Raw genomic sequence first — 12,500 nt, forward strand, 5'->3', positions numbered from 1 at the left:
GCGTAAATGTTCTGCGCTAAACTGTATCCCCGGATCATGAACTTTTTCTTCTATTTCGTTTCGCCTCCGGTTTGTATTCTTTAGCCCTCTGGATCCACACGATATTCCTCTCACGTCAAACACCAATTCGTTGCCTGATAACGTTTGTGTTTCCGGAATCAGCCAGTGGTTGAGGGTTCAAGACAGAACGACATTCTGTTTCTGCCCGCTGTTAGAAGAGAAAAAAAACAAAAAACCCGAAAATTCTGGACAGAACACACATACTGTCACGGACTATATAAGGATAACCGACAAATTCTGAATATAAAAATGTTTCACTTTTACTTTTTTTTTTCTTTTTTTTTTTTTAAAGGGTCTGACATTTGTTTCATGCATTGTGAACCAATAGTGGTTTATTGTTTGTAGGTGTTCCATTGTAATTTGGTTTCACACATCCAAGTTTTATTGTCAGTGACGGGCGCAATAGTGATGGCCTAGAGGTAACGCGTCCGCCTAGGAAACGAGGGAATCTGAGCGCGCTGGTTCGAATCACGGCTCAGCCGCCGATATTTTCTCCCCCTCCACTAGACCTTAAGTGGTGGTCTGGACGCTAGTCATTCGGATGAGACTATAAACCGAGGTCCCGTGTGCTAGCATGCACTTTGCGCACGTAAAAGACCCCACGACAACAAAAAGGGTTGTTCCTGGCAAAATTCTGTAGAAAAATCCACTTCGATAGGAAAAATTACTAAAACTACACGCAGGAAAATATACAAACAAAAAATGGGTGGCGCTGTATTGTAGCAACGCGCTCTCCCTGGGGAGAGCAGCCCGATTTTCACACAGAGAATCTGTTGTGTTGAAAAGAGAAATACAAATACAAATAACTGAGTGGTTAAAGTGTGGGACTTTCAGTCTCATGGTCCCGGGTTCGAATCTCGGTAACAGCGACTGTTGGGTAAATGGTGGAGATTTTTCCAATATGTGCGGATCTGCTTATGCCTGAACCCTCTTCGTGTGTATTCGCACGCAGAAGATCAAATTTGCACGTCAAAGATCCTGTAATCCATGTCAGCGTTCGGTGGGTTATGGAAACAAGAGCATATCCAGCATGCACCCCCCCGAAAACGGAGTATGACTGCCTACATGGCGGGGTATAAACGGTCATACACGTAAAAGCCCACTCGAGTACATACGAGTGAATGTGGGAGCTGCAGCCCTCGAACGAAGAAGTAGAAGAATTGCCAGAGATCCAAGATTCCGTGACTGAGGCACGTGGCTGGGTATCAGTTGTGTGAGATGAACTGTACATCTATGTATCATTAATAAATTTAGTGTGGGTGACAAGAGTTCGTTTCAATGTCGCGAGAGAATGGCTGAGTGCACAACATGAAAAAACACCAACAAATACGAAAGGACTTGAAACGGAGCCTTGCTGTACCCCCAAACTGCAGCGAGTGATCTAACGAAGGCGTTAAGGCGTTAACTTTCTACACGAAAAACCCTCCCCAAATTCCTGCGAACCTTAAGTCCAACAGCATCTCCAGCCAACAAACTACTCGCCCAGTGCAGTCAAAAGAACATGGAGACCATCATCGGGAGAAGGCGATGGTTATGGACTGGACACGTCATGCGAAGCGAGCAAGGTCACATCACCCGGACAGCCCTTCCACTCGGACACCAGAAGGTTTCGCACAACAGAGGAAGGACACAGAGCAATCTGGCGCAGAACAAAGGAGAACTCAAGACCGGAACAAAGGAGAACTCAAGATCAGAACAAACGAGAACTCAAGATCAGAACAAAGGAAATTAACCAGAACAAAGGAGAACTCGAGTCCAGAACGGAGGAGAGCAAAGGATAACTCAAGACCAGAGAAAGGAGAATAAAGGAGAAATCAAGACCAGAACAAAGGAGAACTCAAGACCAGAACAAAGGAGAACTCAAGACCAGAACAAAGGAGAACTCAAGACCAGAACAAAGGAGAACTCAAGACCAGAACAAAGGAGAACAAAAGACTAGAAGAAAGGAGAATAAAGGAGAACTCAAGACCAGAACGGAGAACAAAGGATAACTCAAGACCAGAACAAAGGAGAACTCAAGTCCAGAACGGAGGAGAACAAAGGATAACTCAAGGAGAACTCAAGACTAGAAGAAAGGAGAATAAAGGAGAAATCAAGACCAGAACGAAGGAGAATAAAGGAGAACTCAAGACCAGAACAAAGTAGAACAAAGGACAACTCAAGACCAGAACAAAGGAGAACTCATGACCAGAACAAAGGAGAATAAAGGAGAACTCAAGACCAGAACAAAGGGGAATAAAGGAGAACTCAAGACGAAAACAAAGGAGAATAAAGGAGAACTCAGGACCAGAACAAAAGCGAATAAAGGGAAACTCAAGACCAGAACAAAGGAGAACTCAAAACAATAACAAAGGAGAACTCAAGACCAGAACAAAAGAATAAGGAGAACTCAGTCCAGAACAAAGGAGAGGAAAGAACTCAAGACCAGAACAAAGGAGACACTCGAGACCAGAACAAAGGAGAACAAAGGAGAACTCGCGACCAGAATAAAGGAGAACTGGAGACCCTGAAGCACGCCTTGGGGCACCGTTCAGAGACTGGCCCAGACAGACAAGAGTAGGGTAGGTTTGGCCATGGGTAACTGCGAACAGCGTGTAACTGTGAACGATTCGTATACCGCCCCACTCCGAAATGTTTCTAATGGCTGCATTTCACTATCTAATGTCTGCTCCGATCCTTTTTCTATTACTTTCATTAATGTCCATTTCCAAGAACCAGTCAAACATCGGCTGTTTCTGATAGACCTGTGGACACAGATCGTTTTCTTTTCAATCGCCAAAGACGCGGAACAAGCTCCCTGATAACCTCCGTCATTCTGATTCCCTCGCATCTTTTAAATCTCGTCTCAAAACTCACCTTTTCCCTCAGCAGTAAGTTCAATTGTGGCAGGTCCACTTCCTTTGCGTTAGCTGTGCTTGACTATGTATGTATACATATGTATGTGTACATAACTACATGCATGTATATGAATGTGTATTGTGCGCGCGTGCGTTTATGTAAGTTTGTGCCTGACTATGTGTGCGTATGTGTTAGGGTAGCTGTCAGATACACATGTATTGTTAAAATGTATGTACGCAGTGTGTGCGTGTGTGTGTGTGTGTGTGTGTGTGTGTGTGTGTGTGTGTAGTCATATTTTGGTGTGTGTATGTAACATAGATGTCATATCTTATGTTAACAAAGCATTTTTGTAAAGCACCTAGAGCAGATTTCTGGATAGTGTGCTATATAAATATCCATTATTATTATTATTATTATTATTATTTCCGCGCTCTTTCTTCTTCTCTTTGTGCATCACTGCCGCCCAAGGTTACAAACGTGCTCTCAAAATCCTAAAATTAAGGGAAGCAAGTTGCAGGACTTGAACTTGATACAGTTTGAAATAGTTGAGTTGATCGTTAATATGTCGAATACGAATTGCCAGTGTTGGGAGAATTTTAAGAAAGCATATTGGTGACAGGTCAGAACGTCATTTTTGACAGGCATCTGCAAAATAGTGTCGTTTGCAATTAGACCATCGGATATTTTGACGTGAGTCTATTTGCGAACGATGTTGCAGTGTGTTTAAATGTCTGTTCGTGTGCATGTGCGATCAAAACCAACAATACAACAGTATGGTGCGATGTTCCAGTAATATGTTGCGTGCAATGAGTTCAAGACCTGCTTCTGTTTTAATTATCAACATGTACCCAAAACAATCATTCGCAATTGGACTTGCCCGTTCGCATTTACCCTCAGGCACCCCTGCCATTTCAAACGTCCGACAAAACGTTGAAAAGAATGAGCAGACGAACTTTTGCTGGTGCAACCAGTCGGAGAAAGCCTTCAAAAAAACAACAACAAAAGAACGACGTTTGACTATCGTACGACGTGCTGTCTTTGAAGTACACACATTGAACTGGTCGCTTCGACTGGCTCGTTCGCAATTGGCCACACCAACCCTATCGATTTTTCGTTACTACGCTACCTGCCAGAGGCATAATGGGCAGGAAGTGAGTAAGTAGGTGTGTAAGTAAGTACACAAGGGACTGGGGGGAGGGGGAGATGATGACACGAAGAGGAGGGGAGGTGGGCGGTGATGGCGCTGATGTCTTTGGGGGGGGGGATGAAGAAGACATTGTTCAAAGGTATCACCAAGGACAACGTGGTGAGCAGAGGAGGAGATGATGCTGGTGCTGATGTCCTTGGGGGGTGGAGGGGGAAGGGGGCGGAGGGGATGAAAACTTCTATCTTCGTTCGTGGGTTGCAAACTGCCCACGTTCACTCGTGTGCACACGAGTAGGCTTTTACTCTCTAATAATCATTTCATTTTTATGATGATTTGATCTTTTCAATGATAATATGTGTCGTTGCGTCGTACTTAGGTTGTGTACATGCGCTTTATTTTCCTGTGTAATTGTGTGTGTGTGTGTGTGTGTGTGTGTGTTTATCTCTGTGTGTCTGTGTCTGTGTCTCTGTGTGTGTGTGTGTGTGTCTGTGTCTGTCTGTGTCTGTGTGTCTGAGTGAGTGTTTTGCCATTGCTTTTTTTTCTTTTTCTGTTTTCTTCTTCTTTTTTTTCCACTTTTCCTTCTTTTTTTGTCCTTGAGGGCTGGATGTAAAAAAGCAGCTGTGCTTACTCCACTACCCTCGTGAAATAAAAATTCGTTTCGTTTACGTGTATGACCGTTTTTACCCCCGCCATGTAGGCAGCCATACTCCGTTTTCGGGGGTGTGCATGCAGGCTACGTTCTTGTTTCCATAACATAACCCACTGAACGCTGATATGGACCACAGGATCTTTAACGTGAGTATTTGATATTCTGCTTGCGTATACACACGAAGGGGGTGTTCAGGTATAAACAGGTCTGCACATAATTCTGTTGAACTGGGAGATCGGGAAAAGTCTCCACCCTTCACCCACCCTGGCGCAGGAGCCGTTGCCGAGATTCGAACCCGGGACCCTTAGATTCAAAGTCCAACCGCTTGAACCACTCGGCTATTGCACCCCTCGGTGATGCAGACAGTGTTCAAAGATATCGCAAGGACGACACGGGGGCAGTACAAGTGGAGGGTAAGTTGTGCTGATGTCTTCGGGAGTGGGAAAGAGGGAGGGGGGTGGGGGGGTTCCGGGGGTGGGGGGGTGTTGGAGACAATGTTCAGGTATCACAAAAATCTTCAGATCCCAGCTTATGTGTCGCGGTTTGACGTGGCTGTCTTATGAAGGGAGAGGGGGTTGGGGGGGAGGGGAGGGGGGGTTAGGGGGGCGGAGGAGGGACAGGATAGCCATTGAAACGTCTGGGCGGTATCATTACATCCAGCGAACGAACTGTTTATTAGAAATGTTTTTTTGGGTGTTTTTTTTTTTTCCCTCTCTCTCTCTCTCTTTCTCTCCGTTGATACTTTTTTTTCCTGTTGTTTTTCTTCTGTTCCTTTCGTGTAATGGCTTCATTCAATTTCATTTAATTTCTTTCTTTTTTTTTCTTCCTCCTCTTCTTCTCTCTATCTCTCCCTCCGTCTTCTGCTCTAAATTTATTATGTTTTCCATCGTCTTCTCTCTCTCTTTTTCTCTCTCTCTGTCTCTCTGTCTGTCTGTCTCTCTCCCTCTCTCTCTGTCTCTCTCTTCTCTGTTTCTGTCTCTGTCTCTGTCTCTCTCTCTCTCTCTCTCTGTCTCTCTGTCTGTCTCTCTCCCTCTCTCTCTGTCTCTCTCTTCTCTGTTTCTCTCTCTCTCTGTCTCTGCCCATGCCTTTCTCTGCCTGTTTTGTTTCTGTCTGCCTGTCTCTCTTTCCCCTTGTCTGCCTCTGTTTGTCTGTCTGTCTGTTTGTCTCTCTCTCTCTCTCTCTCTCTCTCTCTCTCTCTCTCTCTCTCTCTCTCTGTGTCAAGCAGCAGCAGAAGCCGAAATGAAACACCGTTTACAACGAAACTGGCTAATTGAAAATCCGGCGACAGTTACATCCATAGGATTTTGATACGTTCATTGTTTTTTTTTTATCATTATATCTTATAAAAGAGATATAACCATCCCTGGAATTCATTCGTATATGGTGACATAATTGCTTAGCATGACAAGGAAAGTGTTTCTTTCAGCCTGAGCAGACATTTATATAGATGAATTGAGACGGAAAAAATATAAGGAGCAGATAGGTTTCGAAAACTTCATTCTGGAATCTATCACTTCCACGTTTTTGTGTCCGTGTTAAATATATGTTTGAATGGAAAGCGAAACTTTTAATTTGGTGACATTGATAGATTACATGAATGCGTTTGATTCAGTTGACCGTAACAAAATCATGGACCTGGTTAGAAAATATGAAAACGTCAATTGAAATTTAGAAAACGATGAAATATTTATATCACTCTGTACATGTTTCTACTCGGAGTGGAGGAGAGTTGTCAAACGTTTTTGATTTTCCTTCTGGAGTAATGCAAGGCTGCGTGTTGTCTCCGTTAATTGTTCACTGTTTATTGCAAATGTTTTCTACGTAAGAGCATTGAACTGGAAGCATACGCATCAGTTTGTGCCCGGTCTGAGGATGATTTTCTTGTGGCTTTTTGCCGATGACAGTGCCCTGATCTCTGTCACTCATTTCAATTGACAGCGAGCTTCAGACTCTGACAATGATTCTACAGAAAACAAGAATTATGTGGTTTTTTTCGTAATAATAATAATGGACATTTACATAGCGCATTTCTACAGAAATACTGCTCAAAGCGCTTTACATCTTGTTTCCAACTCCCCTATCAATACCCCCCACCCCCGCCCCCCACCCCCCACCCCTCCACCCCCTCCCACACACACACAGAAGCACGTGCCAGAATACGCCCACGCAACCGGACATTGGAAACCACCCACCCACCCATGACGCCCGCCAGAAAACGCATCCCTGCAACATGCACTCAGTTGATGACTTTTCTTCCAATATTTCATTAGCCACTGAAAAGATTTTGAATGATTATTCATTGCTTAGAATGTTTTCGGAATTTTTAAAACTCCAGTCCAGTTGGTATCCTCCTTTGATGTGTTATAATTAATGTTGTTATTTATATTTACATTGTTGCAGGTTAATACTTGTTGATACGCATATGCATATTCTCCTTCCCATGACACCTCATTCAATACACACCACAATCTCTTTAGACTTTTTTTTTCTTAAAATATACTTTTCTTCTGATACATAACATGAATACTTTTTACACTAATATTCACATACATTCCCTTTCCCTTCTCCACTTCCTTACTCCTTTCCGTCTAAAAACACTTATAGTGAATAGACGTTAAACTGAAGATAAAACACACACGAATGCACGTGTATATATGAAGAGAGAGAGTGTGTGTGTGTGTGTGTGTGTGTGTGTGTGTGTGTGTGTGCGTGCGTGCGTGCGTGCGTGCGTGCGTGCGTGCGTGTGTGTGTGTGTGTGTGTGTGTGTGTGTGTGTGTGAGGTATGGAAGAGTGGGAGTGGCACGCGTGTGTGGATATGTACAAGCTGGTTGAACATGAGCCATTTTTTTTTAGTTATTCTCATTTACTTGGTTTGTAAGTATTTTTCGAATTTGGTGCATATGTGTTATGCATATGTGTGTGTATGTGTGAATGTGTATCTGCATTTTTTTACATTTATTTGCTTATTTATCATCATTGTTGTCTTTTTTATTTATTTATTTTATTTATTTATTTATTTATTATTATTGTTGTTGTTGTTGTTGTTGTCATTTAATATTATTATTAGTTATTTATATATATATATATTTATTTTTTTTTTTTTGTACGCTTAAAGCTGACTTCATCAAGTTTTTGCGCCTTAGTATTATTATTAGTAGTAGTAGTTCTTTTTTTTAATGTATTTATCTCCTTTTTTCTCTTTTTTTTTCTTTTTTTTTCTCAAGGCCTAAAACTAAGCGCGTTGAGTTACGCTGCTGGTCAGGCATCTGCTTGGCAGATGTGGTGTAGCGTATATGGATTTGTCCGAGCGCAGTGACGCCTCCTTGAGCTACTGAAACTGAAACTGAAACTAATCATCACGGCGTCACTCAGGCCCGAGGGATACAAGCAGCTGCGGTGTTAGTCAAGGAATTTGATTGAGCAGTACTCCCAAAGATTTTTTTTTTTTTCAGTGAAGAAAATGCTCGCGCCACCTGCTCGAGGCAGGTGGCGCGAGCTGACCAGGCAGTCATCCATGGTGCCCCAACGACCCACCCACGGGTCAAGGGATAGATGAGATGAGGAGGAAGAAAATGAGTGTGTTTCCTTTTGTTTTTAGACCGTACCTATCACACTGAGCCCTGGATAGGAACCGGTTGATGTATGACAGTCAGTCGTGCCCGACTATTGACCATCAGAACAGCAGAGGAGGCAACAGCTGTCCCGACTATCTCTGGGCTGGAATTTAATCGTAGTGGAGAGTGTCTTGCCCAAGTTATATCATCCCCACTCTCTCGGCCAAGAGGGTTTTAGGACAGTCGGCGTTGGGATGGTTCCCCAAAAGGCTAACGAGCCCCCCCACCCCCACCCCCCACCCCCCACCCACCCACCCAAGACTGCAGCACTAAGAGCCAGTACAGTCTTGCTTCCTAGTTTGAGAGAGTCATAATCCTTCACAAAAGACAAAGCTGTAAACGACTTTCCATTGATGGAGAAACCATTGATCATACAGCTCTCACTATGCTGTTGGCCCAGCTGTAAGCTTGTGTCAATCTGTGATGATAAGCTGAGGAACCAGCTATTGGTATTTAAATGACAGATGGGATATCTATCTGGTGGGGGGACTCAAACCCGTGGATAATCCGCTGCCCCTGTTGGGTGCTTAACCACTAGACCACCGAGCCTCCCCACCCTTGCTGTGACTCTGGTGACAATAAGGAGAGTTTTACTTTTCTTTTTTTTTTTTTCTTTTTTTTTCTTTTTTTTTTCTTTTCTTTTGACAGTTCTCATTTCATTTCTTCACATGTCCTCCACGACCCGGCTTGGAACTCTTCTCGTAGTTTTGTCTACTGGTTCGCTTACATCCATCCATCCTTCCTTCCTTCATTTTCTTTTCGTTTTGTTTTTTTGTTTGTTTGTTGTTGTTTTTGTTTGTTTGTTTTGTTTTGTTTTGTTTTTGTTTTTGGGTTGTTGTTTTTTTCCTTCATCATCTTTTTTCAGACCTTTTTCCCCTTCTGAAATTTCCTGACGCCTTTTTGTTTTTTTGTTTTTTTTTACTATTTCTTCTGTTCAATGTTACCCGGGTTTTTTGTGGTTTTTTTTTTTTTTTTTTTTTTTTTTTTTTCAACCCTTTTCTCTTCTTTCCGTAATCTGTCATTCCGTACTCCATTTCCTTTTTTTATTTTTAATTCAGTCATTCATTCATCTCTTTTTTTGCCTTTTGCATTCTTCCTTTGCGTCACGTTTTTGTTCACAGAGAGAGACAGAGAGAAACAGAGAGGGGGGTGGGGGTGAGAAGACAAAAAAAACGTAATTGGACATGCCCGCGCTGGGAACGTCCAAGTTCTTGCCTGACCTGAATGTTCGTGTTCGTTAGCATGCACATCCTCAGCGAGGGGATGATCTGAATGGACGTCTCCAGTGTGCTGTGTCTTCCTCGTGACATCATGACATCTGATCCACGGAGTGCTTGGAGCGTCGTTATAACGAGAAAAGTTTTGGGACTTTTTGTTGTAGTTGTTGTTTGTTTGTTTGTTTGTTTTTACTTTGTGCGTTTTGAACCAGTACAGCGTTTATTAAAGGAATGTTTTACACCGTCATTTTTTTTTTTTTTTTTTTTTTCATTGTGCAATCTAGCTTCATTTTTTTTTTTAACTTGGGAAGGCGCTGTATGAATAATGATATTAAGGCTATCACTCTTCTTCTTCTTCTTCTTCTTCTTCTTCTACTACTACTACTTCTCCTCCTCCTCTTTCGTCGTCTTCTCCTCTTCTTCTTCTTCTTCTTCTTCTTCTTCTCTTCTCCTCCTCCTCCTCCTCCTCCTTCTTCTTCTTCTTCTTCTTCTTCTTCTTCTTCTTCTTCTTCTTCTTCTTCTTCTTCTCTACCATTGTGAATAGTCAATGGTGCACTGCACAGAACTGCTCACCAACATTCCCCCATGTCCGAGTCCTACAGAAGAGTTTGGGTGGGGGGAGGGAAGGAGGGGGGATTGAATCCAAGATAATTATAGAGAGGGATATAGGGGAGGGAAGAGAAATGGGGGGGAGGGGGAGGATGAGGGACAGGGCGAGTGGGGGGTGAGGGGGGGTGAGGAGGGGAGGGGTGGCGGGCTTGTTTCCCCAGATAATTATAGAGGGATATAGGGGAGGGGAGAGAGATGGGGGGGGAGGGGGAGGATGAGGGACAGGGCGAGTTGGGGGGTGAGGAGGGGGAAGGGGGGGGAGGGGTGGCGGGCTTGTTTCCCCAGATAATTATAGAGAGGGATATAGGGGAGGGGAGAGAGATGGGGGGGGGAGGGGGAGGATGAGGGACAGGGCGAGTTGGGGGGTGGGGGGAGGGGGGAGGAGGGGAGGGGTGGCGGGCTTGTTTCCCCAGATAATTATAGAGAGGGATATAGGGGAGAGGAGAGAGATGGGGGGGAGGGGGGAGGATGAGGGACAGGGCGAGTTGGGGGTGGGGGGTGGCAGGAAGGGAGGGGTGGCGGGCTTGTTTCCCCAGATAATTATAGAGAGGGATATAGGGGAGAGGAGAGAGATGGGGGGGAGGGGGGAGGATGAGGGACAGGGCGAGTTGGGGGTGGGGGGGTGGCAGGAAGGGAGGGGTGGCGGGCTTGTTTCCCCAGATAATTATAGAGAGGGATATAGGGGAGGGGAGAGAGATGCGGGGGAGGATGAGGGACAGGGCGAGTTGGGGGGGGGGAGGAGGGGAGGGGTGGCGGGCTTGTTTCCCCAGATAATTATAGAGAGGGATCTAGGGGAGGGGAGAGAGATGAGGGGGAGGATGAGGGACAGGGCGAGTGGGGGTGGGGGGTGGCAGGAAGGGAGGGGTGACGGGATTGTTTCCCCAGATAATTATAGAGAGGGATATAGGGGAGGGAAGAGAGATGGGGGGGGAGGGGGGAGGATGAGGGACAGGGCGAGTTGGGGGGTGGGGGGAAGGGGGAGGAGGGGAGGGGTGGCGGGCTTGTTTCCCCAGATAATTATAGAGGGATATAGGGGAGGGGAGAGAGATGGGGGGGAGGGGGGGGATGAGGGACAGGGCGAGTTGGGGGGTGGGGGGAAGGGGGAGGAGGGGAGGGGTGGCGGGCTTGTTTCCCCAGATAATTATAGAGATGGATGTAGGGGAGGGGAGAGAGATGGGGGGGGGAGGGGGAGGATGAGGGACAGGGCGAGTTGGGGGGTGGGGGGAGGGGGGAGGAAGGGAGGGGTGGCGGGCTTGTTTCCCCAGATAATTATAGAGAGGGATATAGGGGAGGGGAGAGAGATGGGGGGGAGGGGGGAGGATGAGGGACAGGGCGAGTTGGGGGGTGGGGGAGGGGGTGGGGGGGAGGAGGGCGGGCTTGTTTCGCCTCTGGTGACTTCCCCCTGTTCTTTGTGTCGCGTAAAGTCCGTCGGTTGTTACTTCCGGTTTTTCTTTCACACTTTGAGCGGTGTGGGGGTGTTTTCTTTCCTTCTTTCCTTCCTTCCTCCCTTCCTCTCTCGTTTTCTTTCTTTCTTTCTTTCTTTTTTTATTCTTTTCTTTTCTTTCTCTAGATTCCGTGGATATGGTTGGTTTGTTTGTTTTTTGGTCCTCTCACCATTTTTATCCTTTCCTTTTTTTTTCTGCCAGTATGTTTTTCTTTCATTCTTTCTTTCGTTCGTTCGTTCGTTCGTTCGTTCGTTCGTTCGTTCGTTCGTTCGTTTTTTTCTTTCTTTCTTTCTTTCTGTCTGGTTTTCTTTCGGTCTTTTTCTTTTTCTCTTTTTTTCTGCCTGTCTGTTTTTCTTTCTTTTCTTTCTTATTTTCTTTCTTTTTTCTTTCTTTCTTTCTTTCTTCTTTATTTATTTCTTTCTATCTGTCTATCTGTCTTTTCCTTCTTTCCTTCTTTCTGCTTGTCTGTTTTTCTTTCGTTCTTTTCTTTCTTTCTTTCTTTCTTTCTGTCTGTCTGTCTGTCTGTCTGTCTGTATTTCTTTCTTTCATTTCTTAATTTTCTTTTCTTTCTTTCTTTCTTTCTTTCCATTTTTCTTTCTTTCTTTTTTTCTTCCCTTCCATTTTTCATTCTTTCGTTCTTTCCTTCCATCTTTCTTTCTGTCTGTCTGTATTTCTTTCTTTCTTTCCCATTTTTCTTTCTTTCTTTCTTTCTTTCTTTTCTTTCCTTCCATTTTTCTTTCTTTACTTTCTTTCCTTCCATTTTTCTTTCTTTACTTTCTTTCCTTCCATCTTTCTTTCGTTCTTTCTTTCCTTCTATCCTTCTTTCTTTCTTTCTTCCCTTCCATTTTTTCTGCCTTTTCTTTCTTTATTTCCTTCCATCTTTCTTTTTTTTTTCTTTTCTTTCTTTCTTTCCTTCTTTTC

The sequence above is a fragment of the Babylonia areolata genome, chromosome 8, assembly GCF_041734735.1.
Source record: "Babylonia areolata isolate BAREFJ2019XMU chromosome 8, ASM4173473v1, whole genome shotgun sequence".
Taxonomy (NCBI): Eukaryota; Metazoa; Mollusca; class Gastropoda; order Neogastropoda; family Buccinidae; genus Babylonia; species Babylonia areolata.